This window comes from Panthera onca, chromosome A3 (assembly GCF_046562875.1).
Source record: "Panthera onca isolate mPanOnc1 chromosome A3, mPanOnc1 haplotype 2, whole genome shotgun sequence".
NCBI classification, from domain to species: domain Eukaryota; kingdom Metazoa; phylum Chordata; class Mammalia; order Carnivora; family Felidae; genus Panthera; species Panthera onca.
The window spans coordinates 26978806-27003206 of NC_138341.1; the positions used below are offsets into that span (position 1 = coordinate 26978806).

The 24401-nt window shown below is 40.4% G+C and overlaps 1 protein-coding gene and 1 pseudogene across 6 annotated transcripts in view; one reads left to right on the forward strand and one right to left on the reverse strand.

Annotated features, from left to right (window-relative positions):
- Window positions 1-24401, forward strand: part of LTBP1 (latent transforming growth factor beta binding protein 1) — a 401303-nt gene that overhangs the window by 82369 nt on the left and 294533 nt on the right. The gene's annotated exons all lie outside the window — the stretch shown is intronic.
- On the reverse strand, window positions 997-1113 carry LOC132674310 (U2 spliceosomal RNA; annotated as a pseudogene).

The window sequence follows — 24401 nt, forward strand, 5'->3', positions numbered from 1 at the left end:
GCCAAGTTGTGTGACGTGGGCAAGGCTGTGGTGGGTTTGCAGCCTTGGCCTTGTGCATGGTGTGCAACGGGGCCTGGATAGCTGGTGCCTTGTAATAAAACGGCAGTCGAGGGGCACCTGGGTGGCTCTGGCGTGAAGCATCCGACTCTCGATTTTGGCTCATGGTTTGTCAGATCGAGCCCTGTGTTGGGTTCATGCTGTCGGCGTGGAGCCTACTTGGGATTCTGTTTTTCCTCTCTCTGCCCCTCCCCACGCATGTGCTTAAACTTAAGAAGAAAAAAAAAAAAGGCAGTTGATTTCTGCTCCCACTTCTTGCTCCATCTCTTAGGCTTCCAACAATCTCAATCCTAGAAAGCTATCAACTCTCCCCAGGAAATGCAGAACCCAAAGAATTGGGCACATATTTCCATTTCCTTTTTAAATGATACAGTCTCTATTCAAGTTTTACTTGAATATCGATTCATGGTTTGCATAAGCTGTTTGAATTTTAAATGTGTGTGTGAAAATCTTGGAGTTCCAATTTTACCCAAGTGATTGTTAGGGGTGCAGCCTGGTCTCACACCTGTGTGACAGGCTGGTGAGGACTTCCTTGTGCTTGTCTGTCAAGAACCATGAAACTTCAGCCAGGAACACGGCAGGTCTCTGGGTGTGCACTAGAGGGCTGTACTATTGGAACTCTGATACATGAGCTCTCCCATTTCAAAACTGACTGATACATGCACGTGTGGTATTTGGGAAAACTTAAGGTGACAAAGCTTTAGTAACGTTGATTCTTTGAAAGAGGTGTTTGCTACTGTTCACTTCTGTGAACTATTTTTAATGTTTGTATCATCTAGCTAAAATTAAACTAGGGTCTTTAAGCATATTTAAACATTGTCTAAGAGTGAATGGGAAAATTTTGGCAAAAATAAGCAAAACCCCCCCTTATTGAAATCTGGGAGAAATGGGGTTAAAAAACCCCAAATAGCTAATGTCTAATATTATGTGAGAAAGTAAAAAACCTGATTTACCATTTGTCAGACCAGTTAAAAAAAATTTTTTTTTTAATATTTATTTTTGAACTGATAAGAACAGACACTACACTTGATCTTAGCCAAAAGGCCGAAAAGCGATTAATATTTATTTTTGAGAGACAGAGACGGAGCATGAGCTGGGGAGGGGTAGAGAAAGAGAGGGAGACACAGAATCCAGAGCATGCTCCAGGCTCTGAGCTGTCAACACAGAGCCCGATGTGGGGCTTGGACTCACCAACCACAAGATCAAGACCTGAGCCAAAGTCAGACACTAACTGACTGAGCCACCCAGGTGCCCCTGTCAAGCCAGTTTTTTGACAATAAACTTATGTTGTCTTATGTAGAGCCAAGTTGTAGGACAAAACAGAAATGACATACTAAGGGAAATTAGCTTATTGAGATACTAACAATAAATGTCTTTTTTTCTAAGTGTTATTTTAGAAAACAGCTTTGTTAATGGATTCCATGATTTTTTGGATTGCTTTCACTTTTGAAATTCCAGTCTCCTATTGAATTACTCCTCCTCCTCCATTTTCCGCCTTACCGTTGGGCCAGAAGGACTAGAAGAAGGAAGTGGTACATGGTCTACTTTTTCGAGGATGGGTACAAGAGGCACATGTCCAGTGGTGATGTCAATGGGCAACCATCTTGGGTAGGATACTCACAAGAGAGCTCAAGCTGTCTTTAATTAGGATTTAATCCTTAATTATCTTTAGGTGAGGCTAAGTTTTGCTGTAATAATCTCAATAACAATGTATTTATATCACAGTCTAGTGTGGAACAAATGACTCACTATGGCAGCTCTTCTCCAATAGTGAATCAAAGGCCCAGTGGATTCCATTTTGTGACTCCTCATCTTGTGGTTCTTCATTTCGAACTCTGAGTTGAGGAGAAAGTAGGAAAGAGCGGGGAGAGGGATGGAGAAAGAGAGCTCTTGGAGATTCACATCCATGCTTTTTTTTTTTTTTTTATGATTTTTTTTTTTTTTGAGATCTAATAATATGCCATACAATATTCCTGTGACAGGAAGTTGAGTAGTTCTTTCACTCACATTCTCATGGGGAGAACTTAGTTGTCCTAACCTAAATCTAAGGAAGGCTGGGAAATAGAGTCTCTCTATGGGTCCAGTAAGGAAAAAAACAAAACAAAACAAAACACGGGCAAACATAATACTTTGTCACTGCTCCACTGAGTTTCTGTGACCTCCCCTTGACTCATGGGAAGCTCACGCTACTTTGGCCCACACTGATGGACAAGCAGGCTGTTTGCCTTATAGCCACCATCTCCATTCTGCCCAGTTGTGTGTTTTCTTCTCTCCTGTTCCAACAGGTGTGGGGGAAGGGGCGCAGATCCCTCAGTGCATTGTGTAAGCAGACACCTGTCTGGGGAACAGTCGCCAATCTCCCTGTGTGGTGGGAAATCCCGAATTCAACAAGAGGTTCAATGGAACTGTCTTTCCTTGTTTGACCTTCAGAAAGACCCAGTTCCCCACAAGACTGTTGACGTGCTTATTCTCTTCTGTATCCTTTTCTCCTCTCCTTTACAGTTTGGGCTTGGAGTTGCAGGTGGGGAAGGTGTGCCTAGTAGATACCTCTTGCATAGGGGAGTGGGGTTTCTTTTATAGAAAATCCTTGCAGAGGATTTTCTTTATAATTCCACAAAATCATGAGTTACCATAGAAACAGGTAACAATTCTGAATCTCTTCAAATGATTTTTCTTCTGGGAATATCTACAAGATGCTAAAATGTTTATTCAGTATATTTCAAAATTCCTTGTATTATTGGCATATTTTATTTCAGTGAGTTAATACAGAGTATGAGTCACCCTGTAGTAAATTTGATGCAGGTATTTTGATTTATTAATATTATACAAGCTTTATTTTGGAATAACTTTAGATTTACAGAAAAGTTGCAAGGATAATCTAGGGACAGAAAAGTTGCAAGGATAATCTAGGGACTTTGCATATACCTTTCACACTGGTGCTTAAGATGATTTAAGTTCATTTTAATGTACTGATTAAGAGTTTCTCTTAATGTTCATATATTGGACAACCATGTTAAAGTTGTCAAAACTAAGAAATTAACGTTGGTGAACTGCTGTTAACTAAACTATAGCTTTTATTCTGATTTCACCACTTTTTTCACTAATGTCCTTTTTCTGGTCCAAATCTGGTCCAGGATATTATCACTTGGCACTTGGTTGTCCTGTTTCCTCAATATCCTGTAATATGTTACAGTTTTTCATTTTTCTTTTGTTTTTTCTAAACCTTGACACTTCTGAAAGTATTTTGTGGTATGTCACCCAATTTGGGTTTATCAGTGTTTTTTCACAATGAGATGGACTTATGGGTTTGGGAGAAAAATACTGCAATGGTGAAGTGCCTTTCTCATCTCTTCAAATGAGGAGGTAGATGATAGAGACCATGGTATCACTGGTGATAATAATATTGACCACTTGCTAAGGTTGTGTCTCCCAGGTTTTGCTACTGGAAAGTTATTATTTTCCCATTCCATCCTTTCTTATAAGTCACCAAGTACCATCCACACACAAGAGGTGGGGAATTAAGCTCTACCTCTGGGGCTGTGGTGGCGGGGGGGGGGGGGGGGGGCGGTATCTTTGTATTTTATTTGGAATTCTTTTGCAGTGAATACTTGTCTTGTTTCCCCCATTTAATGATTCAGTCTCTTATTTATATTAGTTTAGCTTGATACTTATTCTTTAGGTTATATGATAATTATTGTTCAAATTATTCCACCTTTGGCCATTGAGAGCTCTTTCAAGTTGACTGTTGGGTACAAAGAAACCTAGGAATGTTTCCAGTTACTTGGACCTGGATAAATAGGGGCTTCTCCACTTCCTCAGTGGTAACTGTTACATGAGAAGCATGTTATGATCTTGGTAGATCAATAATACCCGTCTATAAGAAAGTATATAGAAACTTGGCAGTGTTTATGAAAGTCATAAGCATTTAGTAATATAATTAGCATTACAAGCTATTTCAGAGACTAATCCCTGCAAAAGACCCTTGATACAAGATTCTTAGGGGCTTAGAGGAAATTAGAAGAAACCACCCTACCTCCTCTGTTTTATAGATGAGAAATGAAAGCTTCCAAAGTTTAAGTGATTTGCCTACACAAAGCCAGGACTAAAACTTACTTCCAGGGCCTTATAAAGCTAGTTCTTTCCACTGAATCAAGCAGTTAGTCGTCCTCCTGTTTTTTGTTTTTCAAACATGAATACTCTGGAATATTTTGCAGATATAGAAACATAGTTGCTACGTAATGATAAATACTACTGGAGGAAGAATTTTGCATGTTTTACATAGGCATATCAAGTTGATAGCTTGTACTAAAGAGCACCTTAAAAACAATTTATTGAATTTCATATTTTGATAAGGTTTTCAGCACAGAAAACCAGTGTTCTGGGTCTTTTGGATATACTTTGATGTCAGAATTTCTGTTTAACTGGTACTAATTCAATTGCCCTGATTTTATTTTGAGCCATGTCCACTTTAGTATAAATGTAGCAGGAGAAAAAGCATTTCCTTTTATGCTCAGAAAGTGACATGGCGTGTGTGCATTGAAATGACAGTGTTAGAAGAAGATGGAGAATGTGTGGAACCAACGTGTTAATTTTACCTGCGGTTAATTCAGAGGTAGGTGTTTATCTTATTTTCACAGCCGTACACATTCACTGCCACTGGGTGTTATCCTTATGAGTGATTACCATTACATTAACTTGGTCTTCCAGGAGGGGAAGGATGACGTGAATTTCGTTTTAAAAGGCAGCATTGGTTAGTACAACATTTAAGAAGTGTTTTGCCTATGCCAGTAAAAAGCTATACCATTATGTTGATGGATTTGCTACTTTGTGTCCTATTAAGTATAAAATGTGACCATATATTTTGGATTCCAGCTTCTTTTCTGGTTTGTTGAGCACACCGGTGCTTAAGACGATGATTTAAATTAGTTTTAATGCACTTGGGTAATCAAGCGTACAATGCTTTGAAGCCACTAGCAGAGAAAAAGAAGAGGGCTATTCCAGCCTTCCCCACTAATGAGACCCATAAATCAACAGAATGAACATGGAAACTTCAGGGAGCCTTGAGATCTAATTTCAAACACCTTAAAGTTAGGACTCCTTTTCTTGGGTTCAGACTTGCTGGGACCATAGTGCCTTAGGGTAATGGCTGAGCTGAAAAATCTGGGTATAAAGTGGAGAACTTCTGTAGGAAGAAAGCAGCTGGGCCACATACTCTGACTCTTACCTTCGGATTGGACAGGCTTGAGGTTATTAGGAGGCCTGGGCCTGAAGGAGTGGAAGAGTTTTCGGTATTGGTATTCATGTTCCAAACATAGATTATCTGAGAAATCATAACATGACTGCAAGAGGGAGAGCGTTTTCCTTTCAGTGTATCATTATAGTGGGCTTCTGAAGCTAACTCTGCTGCGATAAATTTGGAGCATAAAAGCTTTTTGAGACAAAAGGAATGAGCCTGAACTTTAGAGAATACATTGGACACCTCCCTAAAAGAACAGAGAAATGCCTTTTAGACTTCAGGTACATCTGTAGCAAATATGAAAACAAGCTATTTCTAGGCCTCTGGCAGAGGAGACTGGTCACTCACTGTGTTCTTAAAAACAAAGAAAATAGGCAAGAGACATTTGGAATAAAAGATCCAAGGTTTCTAGATGTTGTTGGTTCAGGCAGTGTCAGAAACTCTTAGCTCTTCTCTTGCAAGCTGACTTTGGACCGTATACATAGACGTATTTGAAATGCAGACTCCACTCCCATGTATTTCACCCTGGCACTGGTCAAGTCTATGTGCCGGTGCATGATGGGATGAGAGTTTAGGACTCCAAAGTGGTGTTAGAAGTGAGCTGAGAAGAAATGACAGTGTCCTAGGGATCCTTTTTGTTTAATTTCCCCCTTGAAAACGCACTGGAATCCTAGAGCACATGAAGGTACTTAATTCTAATAACTGTAGGACTATTTGCATAGTAGGTAGGTTTCTGTGGATTTTAGTAATGTGTTGTCTTTGATCGTTACTGGGAACCATTTAACTACAAGGTGTAATGGCACAATTATTTTGCCATAAAAGTTTATATTTTGATTTGGGCTGTGTGTAAATCATCTTAAAGGGTGTGTGTGTGTGTGTGTGTGTGTGTGTGTATGTGTATGTATATGTATATTCTATGTATAGGAGCAGGCCGGGGTTGGGGTGGCTTTTAAATTGCTTACACTGAATTTAAAATTCTAGGTGTTTTTTGTTTTTTGTTTTTTTTAGAAATACTATGATGGCTAAAATTGAAATATTTGTGGTCATTAAAAACAAAGCAATCAGAGAGAATGGATTATTTTCATATTCAAAAGAAAATTCAAAATCAGAAAGCCTTCTGGTTTTGAAATGAAAAGCACAATGTTTATATATTTTTTAAGACTCAAGTTTTATAGCTATTGGAATTTCTTGCTTGGCAGGTTTTCTTTCTCTTTCTTTCTTTCTTTCTTTCTTTCTTTCTTTTTAGACTAAAAATGACATTACTTAAAGTGCTTCTCTGAAATGGCTCTTGTAGACGTTGAAACAGAATTAACTGTAGCCTTGTACTTGATTATATCACATCAGATTGTAGAACAGTAAGGGTGTTTTGCCTGGTCCTGAGGTGGAGGAAGGTGTTAGTAGGGCTGTTCCTTTCACTTAGGGGGATAATGAGGGATAAAGTGATCAAAGTGGTTATGGAATGTAATTTAATCTGTATTTATGAAAGACTTCATTTTCCTAACCAAGTATCTCATGGTGGTACTCACTGTGTGTTTTCAAGTCCCTTTTGTTTACTTGATTGTTTTCAGACTGAGATGCAGCTGTTAGCACTACATTTTACCCATAAACACTCGAGCATACATATTATTAACTAGAGCTCAGTATTTATCGTTTTCTGTGTTTCCAATTACATGCACTGAAATGAACAAGTCTTACCTGTACCCATTGAATTTTGAGAAATGTATACACTCATGGAACCCAGATTCAATTGGGTGGAGAGCTTTTTAACCTTACCTAAGAGTCCTGTCCGCCTTTTTCTACTCAGTCCTACCCTCTGCCCTAGAGACCTTGACTGTTCTGATCTTTTCACTATAGGTTAGTTTTCCCTGTTTGCAAACTTCATGTAAATGAATTTATACGGCGTGCCCTCTTGGGTACAGTTTCTTTTGCTCACCATATTTTTTTGGAGATTCACTCATATTACCATCTGAGTAAGTAGTTCATGCCTTTTTGTTGTTGAGTAGTATTCCGTTGTACAAGTAAAACAGTTTGGTCAGCTGGTCATTTGTTGATGGATGGATACCTAGGATGTTTCTAATTTGGTGCTGTTGTGACTAAAGCTGCTATGACCATTGTTGTGTTAGTCTTTTTGTGGACATATGCTTTCAATTCTTTTGGGTAAATACTTAGGCGTGGAATTTCTGTGTTGTAAGGTAGGCATATGCTTAGTTTTATAAGAAACTAATGATCTTTTCCCAGAGTGGTTTTACTGTTTTACTCTCCCGCAGAGAAAGAATGAGCGTTCTGTTTGCTCCATATATACACCAACATATGGTATTGTCAGTCGTTTTCATATTGATTTTTCTTAATGTGTAGTGGTATCTCATTATGTTTTTAATTTGCATTTCCCTGATGACTAATGGTGGTGAATGACTTTGAATGTACACTTTGGTCATCTCGTGAAATGTCTGTTCATTCTTTTGCACACTTACTAATTGTTCTTTCTCTGAGTTGGAATTCATTATCCTGGATACCAATCTTTTTTATCACATGCACAATGCATTTTTTTTCTCCCAGTCTGTGGCTAGCCTTTTAATTTTCTTTCTGTTTGTTGATAAGCAGAAGATAATAATTTTGAAGTCTAATTCATTTTTTTATATGGTTGATTTGTGCCATTTAAGAAATCTTTGCCTATGCCTAAATTGTATACTTTCCTTTGATTTCTTTAGTAGCATTACAGTGTTTTTAAAAAATTATTATTATTTTTTTATTTCAGTCTCGATGTTTATGGACTTGGGTCAATGTTGGCATTTTATAGTCCAGAATTAAAATAATGGAATTTTAGAGCTAGAGTGGACTTCTGAGATCATCCTGTTACCTACCAATACCTCTTTCTGGATGAGAAGAATTGCAGTTTTAATCTTTAAATTTGGGCCTGTGGTTAATTTAGAGTTAATATTTGTGTGTAGTATAAGACAAGGATCCAGGTTCATTTTTTCCATACTGATACCACTTGTTTCGGCATCATTTGTTGGAAAAAAATTTTCCCCCTTTGGGTGCCTTCTGTCAAAAATCAGTCAACTATGGGGCGCCTGGGTGGCTCGGTCGGTTAAGCGGCCGACTTCGGCTCAGGTCATGATCTCGTGGTCCATGAGTTCAAGCCCCGCGTCGGGCTCTGTGCTGACGGCTCAGAGTCTGGAGCCTGTTTGAGATTCTGTGTCTCCCTCTCTCTGACCCTCCCCCGTTCATGCGCTCTCTCTCTCTCTCTCTCTCTCTCTCACTCAAAAATAAATAAACGCTAAAAAAATATATATAAAAAAAAATCAGTCAACTATATCTGTATGAGTCTATTTGGTAGGTTCTAGTCTATTTTATTGACCTACTTGTTGATTGTTGAGCCAGAACCACACTGTCTTGAGTCTTGTAGCTTCAAAAGCAAGTCTTCACATGAAGTTGTGTTAAGTCTTCCAATTTTGTTTCCTTTTTTGGTGATTGATATTTGTAGGACCTTCATGTTTCTATATAAATTATAGAATCAGCTTGTCATTTTTTTTTTTTTTTAACAAAATAGGAATTGTGGTGAGACTGTGATTTGCATTGTCTTGATGCTGGATTCCTTGGTGTTTACCAGATCAAACTGTTTTCATAATTATAGGGAGACATTGCTTGCTTTCACACTCTCATTTTCTTTCACGTGTACTTTAGTCTTTGAGAGGCTACATAATGTGTGATCTTGTAATAGATTGAGTGCAGAAGCAGATTGGAAAATTTAGCTGCCTTCTATTCTAAATACGAAGGATATTGGCAAAAATGTAAAACAATGCAAATATTCTCAATTTTATGCTTTTAGGAAGACTTTTCATAAAAATTTGTGTTAATGTCTAATGAATGTTAATTTTTTTTTATTTTATTTTTTTTAACGTTTATTTATTTTTTGAGACAGAGAGAGACACAGCATGAACGGGGGAGGGGCAGAGAGAGAGGGAGACACAGAATAGGAAGCAGGCTCCAGGCTCTGAGCCATCAGCCCAGAGCCCGACGCGGGGCTCGAACTCGCGGACCATGAGATCGTGACCTGAGCTGAAGTCGGACGCTTAACCGACTGAGCCACCCAGGCGCCGCATAATGAATGTTAATTTTAAATGAACTATTGTAACATAATTTTGTTTTATTTCTCATGGTAAATGTGACAGATATCTCATCCACAGAAATTAAAACTTTTTGGATCCTCCATAGTTTTTAAGAGTGTCAAGGAGTCCTGAGAAAAGGAGTTTGGAAGCTTGCTGCTGTAGATCAAATTTGGGATAATTAACATGTTAACAATATTCATTCTTCGAATCCGTGAACATGGTGTATCTCTACATTTATTTACATTTTGTAGTTTTCAGTATAGACCTTCAGAGATACCTTTTGGTAAATGTATCCTTAAGTATTCTATGCTTTGTGATGCTATGTAAATTTTCTGATGGCTTGCTAACTTATACAAATATATTTGATTTATACTGGCTGACCTTGTATTCTGCAAATTTGTGAAATTCAGACCTCATTCTGGTAGTTCCATGTCAAGAATTGTGAAGAGTTTCAGCTGTTTTCCTGGTTGCAGGCTAACCATTTAGCCTCCCACAGTTTTATAGATGCTGACAGAAGATAAGAGAATCCTCAGAGACAGGAGACTTGATTACTCATGGCACATCAGGCAGTATGAACTTCATGTTTACGTTTCTTCCCATAGCTCCTTAGTCCCATAGGGCTGCTAACTTCGTGGGTTTGTATCACAGGCAGGGAGCCCCGAGCTTAGCAAAATCCATTCTCTGCAAGGAGCTGCTAACAGATTTTGCCTAACCTTTGCCCCAGAGAGACCTGTTTTTTTTTTTTTTGTTGTTGTTGTTGTTGTTGTTGTTTTGTTTTTTCATTTTCCTGGACAGCAAACAAATCTTTTTGCTCCAGAGGGAGACACTATCTCTGTTGTCCAAGGCTGTGGACTTTCCAAACATCCTTGAAAAGATTATCCAGATCAAAAGCTGATATAAGACCTGCAAAAACACAGCAATGGTTCTCCTTGTGATTACCACTGTAGGTTTTTGTTTTTTTTTTTTTCAGTTTGTCCTGATTCTACCCCTTAAACTTTATCTTTTATACAGATGCTCAGTCTGGTAGTTCCCCAGATCTTGTTTTGAAGTATCACTTCACTACTTATTGGGGGCTTAGTTCTCTAGCCTTTGAGTTTATGGTCCTTTGATGCCTTAGTCCTGCTCTGTTGACCCAGCCTCTTTTCTCATACTCCCATCCGCAACCCTGATGCTCACCTTCAGTCGAGGACTTTTCTTGAGGCAGTTCTCTTCCCTGCCATGTTGGTCTGTCCCTTCTGCTTCTCCCAACCCTACCACTGTTACAGAGATCCAAACATAGATCAAACCCCACCACTGTTCCATACTTCCCCAACCTGTTCACTCTTCCCACGACCGTTAATCTTTCTCTCTTCTCATCACCTAGGGCACGAATTAACAGCCATACGTAAATGAATACGTACATAGTCAATTGCACTTGCTTAATTACAGAATATTACTGTGTAGAGAAAGGCAGAGGTTAACCATTTTATGTTTCTTTGACTAGACAACACTGGTATGGTGGCTCTCTGTGCTAATTTTGTTCTCCCAAAAAATGTACGAGTGCATGAATGGATTGATTTTTATGCCTTGTGTGTTTTCAGTGCCCGGCATGGTGTTGGGAACGTGGTAGATGCTTTAGTCATGAATTCAACACCTAAATATTTATGAAGTCTTTATATTGTAACCTCAAGAATGAGTTCTAAAACTTAGTTCTATGGGGAATGGGATTTGACCTGTAGGATGTACAAAAGTAAAAACTTGAAAATTTTTAATTGAAGAATTAACATACAGTATTATCTGCAGGTATGCAACATGGTAGTTTGATTACATTACAAAATGACCAAAATTCTTATGTTGTCAGTATTAAGCATACTTTTGAGGGAGAGTAAAAGAGCAGGAAATTGAAAAATGAATTAGAGCTGCAGTATTTTAATTCTATTCTTTTTAGTTGTACTGTTGAATGTATGTCACGTGAGGGAAGTCCGGTCACCTATCTACTTTTACCTTTAGTAATATTATGGTTAATAAGAATGTTGTGTCTACTTCCCGAAGTATAAACACCCTGTAATAATTAAGGGTTGGAGAAATACTGGGCTAGGAGGAGGCATGTTGGAATACAGACTGCTATTAAAAATTAATGGACTTACTCATAGGTTCTTGGATCATCTGGAAAAATGTGGTGGAGACTTCGGAGGGGTTTGTGAGTAGACATGAAAGGGAGGGGGCCTTTGCAAAGTTGTTACTTTTTAAGGGGACCAGAAATCAGAGTTTGGAAGGCTAGCAACGTATTAATGGCTGACAGTGGCTCCTGATCTGTTCCTTGATAAGCTCTAGCATTCTCATCAGGGCCTCCTTGATCCATTCACGTGGAGCTACTGGAGAGACTTGGGTACTCTGAAACCTCATGTTACTGGCAGGCTCCAAGGCCATCTTTGAGTAAGGCCAGTCTGTTCGTAAAGATGGAAGGGGCCAGGAATGGGATGGGGTGGGAATCAACTTGGATAAATGCTTTCCCCTCCAGCTCTCCATCTCCTATATGCCTGGAGCAGGCGCACAGGAAGCATGGAAATCATGCTTCTCCAAAGCCAGGTGTCTCTGCATGGGGCCCACACTTGCCATTCTTACCAGGAAAAGGTGATTGTGCTCTGCTGTTCTGTATTTGCTCTTAGCAGTTGCAGCTGGTTTGATGACAGTCCGATTCTTCTCTCTAACCCATGTCTGCCCGTAGTAAGCCTCAGTCTTGGTGAGAGAGAATGACCTTCCCAGGGAGAAGGGGTGTGCTTTGCTAAAGGACTTATTTTTTTCTCTAGCCTCGTTTGCTGTTTTCGGGAGCTCACTTCTCTGATGGCCCAGGTGCCTTACCTTGAACTGTTTAAAGCATTGGTTAAGGATCAGACAGACCTGAATTCAAGTTGTTGCTCTGCTTTTTACCAGCAGTAGGACTAATGGGCAGTCATGTAACCTGTGTGAACTTTAGTTTTCTGAGTGAGGAATAATACATAGGTGGCTATGTCATGTAATAGGATTAAATGTAGAGCTCTGAGGTCATTACCTGGGACATCAGTTGTCCATCCATAGATTGTGGTGGTTGTCATAATCATACTTGTAATCAGGCATCAGAGAATTTGTCATCTGAGACTTCTGTGAAGGTAAATGGACTTCACCTAGGCAAAAGTATGAAGTGGTCAAGGCTTATCTGTGGCATCTCTAGTTCCTCTTTTCTTCATTCTCCATTGACCTCTCCTTTCCTCCTTCCTGGACCCAGTGGCATTCGGTTTTCTGACTGCCTTCCTCAAATGGAAAAGGTTAAGAGTCTGATCCTGGTATCGCTGTGCTGTTGGAACCAAATGTCATGCAAATAAGAGATTGGCAATCAAGCTGCCTTTGTTTGGCCCAGGAGCAAAGAAGGTTTATTTTTTTATTTTATTTTTTTGTTTGCATTTTTAAATGTTGGAAACAAATCAAAAGAAGAATAATTTGTGACACATAACGTATGAAAGCAGATTTCAGTGCCATGAGTCAAGTTTAACTGGAGCACAGCCCCGCTCAGTTGTTTACATGTTGTCTACAGCTGCTTTCTCCATACACCCTCAAGCTTGAGTGGCGACAGAGGCCGTACAGAGCTCCCGCGTCACTTTGTGCTGCGATTCACGGTGGCGCAGGTGTAACTTGACAGTGTTTTGAGTGCCACATGTATGCCTTTATAGCCTCTGCACCCCTCTGTTGTTGAAGGAAGTGGTAGAGCGGGATGAGGCCGTGCTGAAAGAACCCACCATCTGCTTTTCCTTCTGTGGGCCAGGCGCTCAACACGGCACACCGTGCGCACGGGAGAGCAGCTGAGAAAAGTTAGAATGTAAAACCAGTATCCCATTATGGTAGAGTTTCTCTCCCCGATGCCCCAAACTGAAGTGAAGTTGCGACCAAAGTAAGTTTTCAAGTGGCTTGTTAGCCCCGTCAGAAGAGCTAGTTGTTGGTGGTGAATTAATGCAATCTTGTTTCATCACCGCAGTTGAAGAAATAGGTTAAAAGAAAACAAAATTCCTCAAACTTAGTATTCTCTCGACAAGAACCACTGTTTGAGGATACTGCGCTCGATGTCTGTAGTCAAGCAGTGAGGCAGATGGTTTTCCTTGCTTCTTGATGAGTCCACAAATACTAACTCTGCTCAGTTGTTGGTTGCTTGGATCGATGTAGAGTTTGAAGTGATGGAAAAGTTAGTGTCTATGGATAGTCTGTACAGAACAGCTACATACAGGAGGGAATGTTCTCAAAGAAACAAAACAGATTCTACTTCAGATTGTACTGAATTCAACGTGGTTAATGACTGGTGATAAAGATGTGTGGCTCAGGGATGCCTGGCTGGCTCGGTGAGTAGAGCATGTGACTCTTGATCCCAGGGTTATGAGTTTGAGTCCCATGTTGGGTATGGAGATTACTTAAAAATTGTAAAAAAAAAATGTGTGGATCAGAAAAAGGCTTAGTGGGATAAGTTTACAAAGCTTGTGAAAATACAGGGTGTTGAAAGTCTATGGCTATTGATTTTATCAGCAGGTACATTGGAAGTACTTGAATTTGTCATGTGTTATTGAACAAGTGCCAATGGTAGACTTAATTTGTTCTCTTAAACTAAGTTAGTGACTTCTGTGAATTTTTGTCAGAAATAAAAACTGAATATCCTGATTTGCCCTACCACACAGCACTTGGATGGCTTTGCTTTGGGAAGAGTATATGTGTTTTTTGTGAAGTTTTAAACTTGAGGGCCAAGATGAAAATTCTTCTGAACAGAAAGTACTGCCTTTAGCCACTAATAGCGGACGCTGAGTGGCTTTGGAAATCAGCTTTTGTTTCAGACTTGATAACGAGCTAACATGGAACTGCAACTCGAAACAGTGCTTCTATGTGAAACTTAATACTTAAATAGTTTATTGAGACAACAGACACCATTCAAATCACTAGAATGTTACGCTCTTTCATGTCTTCCTTTGTTGTCAAGTTAAAATAAGGAATGGGATCTCTCTTCTCAATCCAGTTGGTAGTAGTTAATTTTTCTTAGCTCAGTTGAAATACTGGCAGTGCTTTTCAGACCTCAGTGCAAGTCCAGAGGAAGTTTCCCTGCATCCGAATCCATTTAACTGTGCAAATGAGGAGCTTTCACCTAATTTCGGTGGGAATCTGCAATGTGAAATCCTAAAAGGAAAATATTAGCTGAAGACTCTAATAGAATTTCTTAGAATGCCATCCGTGTGCTGAATGTAGTTAATTAAAATCACACTCCTGGATTAGTACTACATATTTGTGTGAAAAGAAATTTTGAAGATGAAATACGTAAAATCACATTACAGATCAGTATTAATAGGTAAACATGTGCAATTGATTTTGAGGATAGAGAATGCTAACTTTGAACCCCAGATAAGCAAATTGTCATCTCCCAAATGGAATATCATTCTTCACAGTAGGAGGCTTCTATGACAAATAACTGCATTTTATTATGTTTTGAACTTTGTCAGTATAAAATTTGCGGGAAGCTTTTTTTTTTTTTTTTTTTTTTTAAAGTATACGTGTTGAATTTCCCTCTTGGCCCACAAAAACTAAAATGTTTATTATGTGGCCCTAAACTGAAAAATTCTGCTAACCTCTCATTTGTATGTGTCTATTTCTTCTGTATCTATCTTCAGGGAATGAATGTTTTTGTGTCCTGATAAAGGTCCGTATCCAAAACCAATAGTGGTAAGGGAGATTTTGTCCTTTGGCTCTAGATGCTACGCTCACTTAGACTTTACTCTTGTTCTTACGTAGTAGTAGGTTGTCTATCAGAGGGCAGAGCACAAAACAGAGCATGAGATTCCCTTTCCTGGTCCCTTTTAGGTGTCCTTCTCCCCTGAGAGATGGCTCCACTCAAGGCCTCGTTTCTGAGAGCTTGGAATGAGGAGGGGGGTGGTGCCGGCTCCATGTACTGATTTCTCTCCACCGCTCCTTTGGCCCCCACCCCTGTCTGCCTCTCTTCCTCCTTGCGTTCAAGGAAACACATCTTTCATCTCTCAGAGGTCCAGCACCCATTCTTGCTATTCCCTCAGGGTAATCCCTTTTGATTTGGAAGATTTCCTTGAAGGTCTGGATGATGAGCTGCCTACTCCAGAGTTGTTGCTGTTCTCTAAAGCTTCCTTGGGAAGAAGAGGGGAGAGGAAGTGGGTAACAGTGACCCTTCTACCCTTGACACCCCTGGTGAGTGTGAATGTGTGTGTGCACCCATGCACGTCCACATGTGCATCGTCTGGAAGTCCTGGGTTGGGATTCTTTTCAAGCTTGGCAGACCTAGGACCCCCGTAGCATAGGCACCTGCTCACAGACCGCTTTTTTGCTCACAAACAAAACAGATCAGGGGTGACTGTGGTCATCAGTGTTTCAGTGTTTGCCTCTCAGTTTCCTTTTTTCTTCCTTCCTGTCCCCAGAGGCCCACTTCCATTACTCTTTTGTGCAGTTTTAACTTATCTGGGTTATTTATGAGGGGGTGGATGGGTGTAGCGCTCCTGACAGACTGAGAATGTCAAACACTCCTCCACAGTGCTGGGTACAGCCCATGATGCAAAGGAAGCTCTTTGAGACCTTGGTCTATTGATCATGTCGAAAGTGAGCGTAGCATGTGGGAAAATGACTCAGTGGTGTGACTTCACCATTGCCCTTATTTTAAACTTCTTACAGGGGAAGCATAACCTAATTCTGACAAAGATTTTCAGCCAGGGCCGGGCTTGCCTTTGACTAAGCGATGTGTCACATTCTCTCTGCCGGAAACGCACATTCTTAACGCCAGTCATCATGGTCCTGGCAAGAAACCTTTTGGAGAGGTGTTGGTATTTGGTAGATTTATTTTTTTTTCCAGCTGCCCACAAAAAACAAACTCAGAAATATCTTTTTTTTTTTTTTTCCTTTGAAAAGTTTGTTGGAATAGTTGGTCATTTCTCCATCTGGAGATGTTTGTTGTTGCTGTGCCAGCAATGGTTTGCTTAGGGCCATGGCAAGGTGACTGTGGCCCTAAGTGAAGGGTAAAATAAACTGGGGCAGCGTGCCTGTCTGGGAAGGTGAAACCTCACGGCTGACGTTAGGCGGTGGGTGGCTAGCCATGGCCGGTGGCCATGGGTCCTCGCTTCAAGTGTGGCTGGGATTCGCTTAAAGAAGCCCTTTAAGTGATGCCTGCCCCGTTGCTCCCAGAAGTGGATACTTCCTCACTGTTGCGTGGTTTTGTGCCCAGAGAATGCCCAGCCTTGCTAGCCCACACTGAGAATTTCCCAGCCCACAGTGGGAACTTCCCAGAAGCCCAAGGACCACACCTAATTTACAAGAAAAGGAGCTCCAACTTCTTTCTTCATTCTTTACAGCTCATGGAAGAGGCATGTTCTCACAGACTCACTGTTAATGTATAGATGCTGTTGCATGCAGCCCCTTGAAAGTGGGGGCCTTGCTCCTGTGTTTGTCCATAGTGTCAGCTCACAGCGGACCCTAGTAGAGAAGGCAGTGTGGTATGGGGAAACCAGATCAGCATTCCAGGTTGGCCAGTAGCTGTAAGATCTCAGACCATTCCATATCTCTGGGTATCTCCTTGTTATTTAATTGCTGGGTTGAGTGAGAGGTTGTCTAATGCAGTGGCTCTCATCCTTGCTATGCATCAGAAACACCTGTGGACTCCTTATCCCATGGATACACATGATTGGGGTCACCTCCGAGGTGAGTTCAGTAGGTCTGGGTAGAGCCTGGGAGTGAATATTTTTCCAGGATTTCTCAGGGCCAGGTTTGAGGACCACTGCCTGTAGTCACGTCTATCCATTATGAATAAATTAAAGAAGTAACTAAATAGGTAATAGGAGCAAAGACTGACCAGTTAAAGATACTTCACATGAGGTGTGTTAATATGTCTTAAGTAGGACCTTTGGGCAGGCTTAAAAACTACCGAAAATGGAGTGAGGTGAAATATTATTTATTTATTTATTTAGCCTTAATAGAAACCTCAGGATTGTTTTGTACTCTGGCATGTGGAGCATCCCATTCTGAGTGACATGGAAGAATGCTGAGGCCAGGGGACAGGGAAGATGGGACTAAAGCTTAGGGATGGTAGCAAAAGAGATGGCAGATGGGTGCCTGAGCACAGGGTTGGAATTTCTGCTTTCTGTCAAGGCTGAAGGTGGTTCTTACACTCTTGATTTTCACATCACTGGGTTAGACACTGAGGGGTATTCCTATGCAATCTAATAAAACTGTGTTTAATACAGTGTGTTCTATCTTCTTGTGGGCCGTGCCCTACATGCTGGAAGTTCTCAGAAGATGAGAAGCTCAAAAGAGGGAGACAAGATTATGAAAAAGTAACTAGAATGCCATCTGCTAAGTGGTAGTCATTTGTGAGTATGCAGGAATAATTTTGGGAGTGTGAAGCCATCAGGGAGGGCTTCACAGAAGAAGCGATGCCGGACTTGACTTGGAAGCCTGGGGTGGGTGGGTCTGTATGGTGGAAGAAACAGGGTCCATGGGGTTACAGGTGCAGCAGCATGACCCAACGAGGTGAGCTCCAGGGACTACAGGTGTTACTTGCTTGTGAAGTAGACAGAGCATCAGAAGACCAGGCTCAACTTCATGGGCTTTGGGTTCCAGACTTGGAGATTTGAGTTTCGTATCCTAGAATTTTGAAATATAGTAAGTGGGAGATGGCCCAGGTTAGGTCTGCTGTTTAGAGAGGTCAGAACGACTAAGTAGACGGTGGCCGGCTGAAGTCAAATTGGTAAAGCTTGTTAATTGAGTGTTGAGAGTAAGGAAGAGGAAGAGTAGAGGCTGTTTCTTAGGATTTTGGCTTGGGTGATAAATGGAAGGTCTTGACACCTTTTGACATACGCATTGCAGGGAGCAGAAAGCAGAGTTATTAGTTGAGAGGTTGAAGGGGTATGTGGACCTTTAGACAAAAATATCTGGTGAGCATTGGAGAAGCGTCTGTGCCCAAAATAATAGATTCAGGAGCGATCAAATAATAAAATTGTTCTACTTCTGGAAAGTGGGGAAACCAAGAAACACCTAAATCTGTATTAGTTAGCTATTGCTGTGTAACACAATTATCCCAAGTGATGTCACTTAGTGGCTTGAAACCACAAGCATCTATTATCTCATAGTTTGTGTAGGTCAGGATTCCAGCAACAGCTTAACTGGGAGTCTCTGTTTCAAGATCTTGTAAGGCTGTAGCCAAGTTATTGGTTGGAGCTGTGGTCTTACCTGAAGGATTGACTTGGGAAAGGATACACTTCCGAGGTCACTCAAGTGATTGGAGGTAGGTCTCGATTCCTTGCTGGCTGTTGGTTTAAGCTCATTTGTGTTTCACCACTTGGGCCTCTCTGAACAGTGTCTCACAACATGGTAGGCAGCTAGCTTCCCTCAGAGTGAGCAAGAGTGTGGGCAACATGGAAGCTGCAGTCTTTCTGTAACCTAATCTCAGAATTAGAAGTGACCACACTTTGCCATATTCACTAGAAATGAGTCACTTGGTCTGCCTCATGCTCAAGGGGAATGGATTACTCAAGAGCCTGAATCCCAGGACATGAGAAACATCTTAGAGGCTGTGTAGCACAACATTCAAAAGGTGAGCTGATGGATGGGTAACGGAGCAGCAGCAGTAACAGTGGGAAGGGCAAGTGAAGACTCAGGAGGGTGTGGTCTCACCTGCAATGGAAGGAGGAAAGAAATTCAAATACAGCCTAGGTTATGATTCGGTTAAAAAAATTCATGATCTTGGGCTTAACAAAAAAAATTTGTTTCTTGCTCTTGCAGATATTCACTACAGGTTGCTTTGGGCTCTGCGCCCACATAATCATCCCCAGGACATGTCCATTAGGGTCGTCTAGGGTTTCTTCCTGTCATTTTTACTATGGGACCTAAGCTGACAGAACTGGGGAAATTACCACCATCTGAATCGATGCCGGTTGCCTTGGCAGACAAGGGATGTTGAGGGGGAACCATGCGTCAGCTCTCAGGACTTGAACCCATGTTGCTCCTTTCACATCTCACTGGCCACATACGGTCCTGTGGTCTTCCTCACTTCCTGTGATGTATCTAGAGAGTGGGGGTTCAGAGACATTTGGTAATCTGCACCATGACAACCCTGGAGGGAAGGATCATGAGTGTCACTCTCCACAGAGAGGACAGCATGTCTGAACGTGGTATTGGCATTGGCAGGGATGTCACTGTTGTTCGTGTTGGCCTGGGTAGTGTTGTGGGGAGATGAGGCATACCCTCATGGCAGTGGGCTGAGGCATGAATGGGAGATGAGAAAGTGGAGAGAGCTAGTAGGAAGAAATAGTTAGAAACTGCTTTTTTTTCCAGCAGAAAAGAAGCTCCAGTCACTAGCCTTCCTGCATTCTTCTTCGTTATCACTGACTGGCATCATGGTGGGTTTTTGTAATGTGTATCAGATACATGGAGGCAGATTCCTTCTAACTGTGGAGTTCTGCTCTGTCCTTAGCCTTTGATGATAATCTCAGAAGTGACCAGTGGGAGTTGACTGAACACCGTGTGCCCTTTCAGTGCTGCATTTAAATAAGAAATTGCTCCTTTTAATAGTTTTCCGGTGGGGCAAAGTTGCCAAGCTTTTTGAGGAAACTTACTTAACGTCTGTTGTTCTTGATACTGCCTTTTTATTTTTTTATTAACTGGATTTGGAAGTTTGGTTATAATAAAATCTGATACAATCTCCAAATTTGCTCCAAAACATCAGTTTTCCATTTTAGCTGAGTTCAGGATTTCAAGAAGGATATATGAAAGTTCTCGGGAACTTGCGGAGTGGTACGGACACAAGCTTTTGTTGCCACTGATGCCATTAATTTTTGGTGGTTGAGAAGTAATAGAGTGCACATTTTCCTGTTGTGAGCTGAAGTCAAGAGGCAGCGATCTGCCGCTGGTAGCTGAGGCATCAATTATATTTGATTTCGCAGAATTTTAAAAAGTAGGTTTAACACACAGGGTGTTGTTCTGAACTAAGTATTTCAGTAAGTTGGTACTTCATGAACATACAGACTTTCCCGGCTGGCTGCAGACCAGGTCTGATTAGCCCACAGGCCGCCATGATTTCTTTTCCTTTCCTTTTTCTTTTTCTTTTTCTTTTTCTTTTTTTCCTCACTGCTTGTCACCAGTCTCCTTACCATGATATTTCTTCCTGCTGCACCTTATCTTGATTCAGTTATTCCCTCTCAGCTCTGCAAAAAGTGGAGATAATGGAGTGAGTCTGCCCTCAGGGATCAAAAAGGATGTTGTGGCAGTAGGGTTTGAAGTAAGAGGAAGGAAGGTGGTGAGAGGGGACTTCTGAGCATCCCTAAAATTTCCGAAACACCTGCAGTTCTATTTCCTTAGGAGGCTGCCCTTAACACACAGAATGGCTTAGGATGTCAAGTATTACCTGGGACCCAAATAATGTGAATCATCCCCCCATGGCAGGTTTTCAGTGACCTGTGGATAATTGAGATTTGATCTGTGAATGATTAGAAAACATTTGGGGGATAAAGCTTCTTAAACAGTGAACATTGAGTATGTTCTGACTTCTTACTAAGTTGGCATTGTGATTTTTAAACTTCAAAATTTGAAATGCAGTGAAGTTGCTAGCATAATTTTAAATAATGACCTTGAGAAATCTGCAAGAAACATTTATTTGTTGGTCCTATCAAAGGACTTGACATTATTCAACTATATGAGAGTTACCCTGGAATTATGTTCATGAAAAATTCCTTCCACCCTTCTTGGCAAGATGCAAGAATCATGGACTATAAAATTGTACCTTCATAATGGCCTTAGGTGTCTTTGAACCAACATCTGACTTTGAAGTTACCCAGCTGCCTGTTACCAATTTACCTGTTTTATTGGGTGTTATTTTTTTTTCAATGGGGGGGCTATTAAATTTAATACTCTAAGCAAGTGATTTAACCCATATTGCTTAGAATATGATGGTATTCTGATAAAAAGTCATTTCCAGGTGTTTCAAGTGAAATGCTTTAGCAAACATCCTTCAAAGGGCCGTTTTTTACTAATTAATATAAATGCGCTTGCTTATTTTTCTGGACATTGGGCCTTTTTTTCCCCAAGTGATTATATTGAATTAGTAGTGTTAAGTGACCAAAGCTTTCTGATTTCTCACTAATAAATTAAACCTCTTTCAGTTGTTGAAATGATTGCTCGTCCTCTATGCCAGTGCACCACCAGTGAAAAAGGTGTATCTGTTTGGGGTTGTCGTATTTTGAGCATGAGTGGTTGGGAGAGATTTGTGTGTGTACCACTGTGCCGGTGAAGGTAAATCTGTAGAGCTAGGGAGGTCGTACTGCTCTCTGTTACTTAGGAAAGGTAAGCTGTGAATTATTCTCTTTTCAGGCTAATTTATTTATTAATATATTATTAATTAATTAATTTTGAGAGAGATCAAGAGATACAGAGTGCAAGCAGGGAAGGGGCAGAGAGAGAGAGAGAGAGAGAGAGAGAGAGAGCGCGCGCGGGGTGGGGGTGGGGGGCGGGCAGAGAATCCCAAGCAGGCTCCACACTGTCAGCGCGGAGCCCGATGCCAGTCTCTATCTCCCGGACCGTGAGGTCACGACCTGAGCCAAAACCAAGAGTCGGACGCTTAACCAGCTGAGCCCCCCAGGTGCCCCTAAGCTATGAATTTTAAGCCATGACTCAAGATCACATGGTTAAGCGATATTCCATATACACTTTGTAAATCAGTGGCCCGGCCGAAGTTCTTCTACCCCCTGGGAAAGTTGTTGCATTGCTAGATTACAGTTCTTTCCTTGAGCTCAACTTTACTTGTACTCCAAAGAATTACTAAGGGTGGTTCAAGGCTTCTTCCATTTGTTTATTTGCTTATGGGAAAGCATTATTCATACTCTCAAGTTTCATTTAAAAACCAAAATGCTCAGAGATAGTGTTGCTTTCGAAACCTGTTAAAATTATAATATGGGTAGTACTGATAAATCGTGTTCTGTTTTAAACCTGATTATGTTTTGGTGGACATGGGCAGTGATGCTTATTTTGATTACACATATTTTTGTTGTGAGGTGCATAATTGTGGGAGTAATTATGTGAAGAAAAATTGGGGGAATAATAAATGCTCTTTATATGGATGATGATTTTTAATTGAAAGCAAACAACACAATAGCATTATCTGTAATCAGATTTTATAGTCAAAATTTAACTATAGTTGAACATGAGTTTATTTCCATCAAAGTTTTAATATTTTCAAAAATAGAAATGCAAAAGTAGTTAATCACTAACTGGACTATACAATTGACCTTGAACACCATGGGATTGAACTGCACAAGTCTACTTAGGTGGATTTTTTCCCCCAATACATACAGTGGTACAGTACTGTAAATGTATTTCATGATTTTTTGTAACATTTTATTTTCTCTAGCTTCCTTCATTGGAAGGATACAGTATATAATACACATGACATACAAAATATGTTAATTGATCTTGGTAAGGCTTCCATCCACAGTAGGCTATTAGTAGTTAAGTGTCTGGTGAGTCCAAAGTTCTGTGCAGGTTTTTGACTGCACTGGGGATCAGTGGCCCTAGTTTCAGTGCTGTTCAGGGTCTACTGTGCATAATATAATCAATTCATCAAGGTGAGTAATTTGCTCTCCTGTGGTATTGACATGAAATTATATTGTCATTTTACGTGTTAATTTTGTCTTTTCTATGTATATACCTAAGTAGTATTAGAATAATCAACATCATTTGAGCCCTTATTTGGCATCTGGTGCAGGAGATACAAAAATGAATGTGAGGGTCTCTGTTCTGAGGGATGAAACATTCTAGTGGAGGAAATTGATGAATAAACCAGAATCACAGGTCAGTACAATATGTGCTGTGATGGAGATGATCACAATCAGTGTAATGGGAGCATAAACGTAGGGTTAAAGGAGGCATTCTGGAAGGGTCCAGTTGTATTGCACTAAAGCAATATAAACAGCAGGTGGGGAAAATGGTAATTCATTTAGTCATACTAGTCCTGCATCTTAAATCGATCACATCTTAAATTAGGGAAATCAGGCAATTTAGAGAATTAAAACTGTATTCATATTATGTCAGGAAACCCAATGTTAATAGAAGGGAAATGTGTGAGATGAGTAAGTGGTGGGCAGGTAAAAATTTCTGCCAGGTAAAAATCTGAATCTTGAGTGAGGTTTGTGATAGTAGTAGAAACATGTCCTTTGTGAATATCTAACTGAAGTAGGATCCTTTTTTTTTTTTTTTTGAAACTCCCTAGTGCACTCTCTCTGGTTCTGACAGGCTTGCCCCTCCCATTTCTAGTCCCAGGTCCCTCTAACAGGCAACCAGGCTGTCCTAGACCACTGGCACCACCTAGGGCCTGTCACAGGGACTGCCCTGTCTACAACCTCTTCACTGTGAGCTCTTCTCTTGCTTTAACCACTTGCCATGCAGTTAGTTTTCCAGGTGACTGCCTTTTTTTCATATGTTCTTTTAAATCCATATGATGCTTTTTCTTTCTTTCTTTCTTTTTTTTTTTTTGACCTGCTACCCTTTCTTTCTGTTGTGAATGTAGACCAAAGCAGTCTTAATCCTGACTAACAACAATAATAATAACAGTAATAATACAAACAGTATTGCTATGTTAGGGAGAAGACAGGCCAAGAGTTTTGAAGTAGAACATATGTCTGTGTTTGCTTAAGCCCTTGAAAAATCCAAGAAGTTCTAGTGAAAACCTTCACATCTTTATCTGTTTGTCCACCACCTACTTAAAGTTCTTCTGTTTATAATATGTCTGTGTTCAAGATACAGACTCTAATTTCTGTCTTAATATACAATCTTTAAAAAATGATACATTTACATTATTATATATTGTATATTATGTATAACACACTTTTTAGGGGTATTTTGTTTCATTTAACTGACAGGAGTTAACCCTTGAAAACAGTCAGTTCTTTTTATTCATTTCTTTCTTTCTTCAGTGAATAGTTATTGAGCACTGTACCTGTTACACAGCCCTGGTA